Genomic DNA, 2,692 nt, shown 5'->3' with positions numbered 1-2,692 from the left:
AGGAGCTTGTTAGCTTAGCACTTTCTGTATTTTAATGACTCCCATGGGGTATTTGGTGTTGAGTCCATGAACCTCAGATGCTGAGAGGAAATCCAAACAAATGCTCAGGAAGGCAGAAGTAAAACTGAAAGTACCTGGAAGCATTGACTGGCCCCACTGCGGTCCATTACTGACAAAGCCTCCCCAGGGACTCCTTAGAGCAGAGAATTGGAGGCCACGATTGCAGGTAGGCAGAGGCACTGTGCAGGTGGCTGCAATGCTGAGAAAACCCTTGGCCTGCTTTATGAAGCAGAAAGGCCAAGGGCTGAGCCCCAGGCCCTGGGAAGGCAGACCCTGCCCCTCACACATGGCTCAGGGCTCTTCTTGGGGACAGCTGAATGTGTGGGTGAGAAATGACAAGTGTAGGAAAAATCTGCAAAACCTCTCAGCCTCCCTAAGAAGACGCGAGGATGAAACACCGCTTAGAGCCTCAAAAGAAAGTTTCTCCTGGTAGGAATCGGTGATAGAGGTAATTGCCATGGCAAAGGGGACAAAGGCCTCGGTCTTGTTGAAACTTTTTGCCCCATCAGAGTCCTTAGCCATCTCTACTGCAGATTGTCCTACTCTGTCCCATGCCTGCATTTCTTTCCCTTCAGCCTGTAGTCACACATCTTTGCTTCCCACCTAGCACTCACACCAGCATTTCCATAACTTCACTGATGTCTCTCCACTCTCACTGGTTTTGCCTTGAATTTCAAATCCATGGGAGGATCCAGAGTCCTTCTGGGTGACCTCTTTCACAGCAAGGATACCCTTTGAGGGAGACTGCTTTTTCTTCACCTCTAGTCTGAACCTTCCAAGCAGCATTTTGGGAAGGTTTCCTTCCCTTCTCACTACCAGGAAAAGCTCCATCATTTCGGAAACAACCCTTCAGGCAGATGCAGGCTTCTACTTCAGCGCCCTCAGCCTTCACAAGACTAAAGAATCCCAGCTCCCTCAGCCTCTCCAACAGAGGCTGTAAACCCGGAGCCCCACATACAGGCACACTACTCCAGATGTGGCTACACCAGTGTGAGTGAGTCAAGTGGGTGATAACTGTCTTGTCTGTGTGGCCACACTCCTCCTAATGCAGTCCTGTATGCTGTGGGCTTCTTCACTTGGAGCATGCGCCACTTGCTCATCCGGCATCTCTTGGAATGCCCAGGCCCTTCTCCTCATTGCGACTCCTGAGCTGTTCAGGTGCCCACCTGCCCACATTTTTCTGAGTTATTCTCCCCCACAAAAAATGACTTCCAACTTCTTGTAAAAATTCATCAGGCTTCTACTGCCAAATCCCAGAGATTTTGAAGGTCTCCCTGGAGTGAAGCTCGATTTTGACAGCTTTTGATTTGTGCGTACCACATTTGTGGTGCCGCTGATGAGACAGCAGCATGAAGAATTGCAGGACGCTACTGATAAAAGAAGGCGGTACCTGTTCAGTGGAATTGATGACCAAGGGAGGAATTGCCATGGTAACAAGCTTGGAAATGCCGAATGAAGGTGCAAAGGAAGCCAAAGTAGGGCCAGGGAGGAAAGGGTAAATAGAGATGGGCTGTTTGCATGGGAGGGTACAAGGATGGTCAAGGGAAAGATATGGTGAATGGCACACAGCTGAAACCAGGACAGTATCCAATTCTTCTTTTAGACCATCTACATCCCACTCAGATCCAACCCTTCCCAATAAATCTTTTCCTGTCTTTTGATTTACACACAGAGATATCATTCCTTACTCTGTGGGCCATTCCTCTAAAATGTTCATTGAGTTCACTTAGCCCACGACTTTGGGCTCCATCTGTCCATAACAGTCTTTCAGGGCAGGAGACATGCTGGGTGCTGTTGGATGGTCACATATAATGGTCACATAATAATGGAAGATTGACAAGGAGGGTTGCAAACACGCTCAAGTGACTTGCAGCTGGGGTGTCAAAAAAGACATGTAGCATACTAATCATTGTTTAGTCTTGTGTGCTCAACAAGCAGAACATCTGTGTTTAGATAACATAGGTCTGGGATTGACAGACTCCAAGGCAATCTGTCAAACATGCCTGTGATTCCTGCCCTGCTGCGGGAAGGACCAAGGCACAGTGGAATGTTATGTCTGGGTGAACATCGTATGTACCCAGGTGAAAGAACCAAGTTCAGTAGCTGGCACTCTTTCTCTAGCAGGGACTGAGCTCTGTGGTGTCTGCATTCCTGCTTTGCTTCTGTGCTTCTGCCTAGGTGCTGTATCAGAGATCCCCTGGTTTGCGAGATAATGACAATAAATCCACTTTTTACATTTCATGTGTGGTTTTATGGTTTTTGCTGCATTCTGCTGTTTTGGCTTACTTGTCCTTCTCATGCTCCCAGCTGAGAGGCACCTTTATGGCTGGCAGTAAGAAGGGGTTTTAGCCAGTGCGTCCTTCTGCTGCCTTTTTTCCCGTGCACGAATTAGAATACAAGGAAAATGCAAGCAAATCCCTCTTGGTAACAAGAGAGCCGGGTGTGGGACCTGTGGCTGAGCTCGGGACAGGGAGCACCCCTGGACCAGCCTTGGGGCTTGCTGCCAACCTGCATTCAAATGAGCTCTCCCAGCAGGTTGGTGCCCAGGGGTTACTTGGAGTTTTACTCTTCTCCTTCAGGAACCACGTTCGATGCCAAGCACATCCAGAGCCAGGAGAGGACTTCTAGGACA

The sequence above is a fragment of the Opisthocomus hoazin genome, chromosome 15 (genome assembly GCF_030867145.1).
Source record: "Opisthocomus hoazin isolate bOpiHoa1 chromosome 15, bOpiHoa1.hap1, whole genome shotgun sequence".
NCBI classification, from domain to species: Eukaryota; Metazoa; Chordata; class Aves; order Opisthocomiformes; family Opisthocomidae; genus Opisthocomus; species Opisthocomus hoazin.
The sequence above is the reverse complement of the archived record's forward strand: the minus strand, read 5'-3'. Positions refer to the sequence as shown.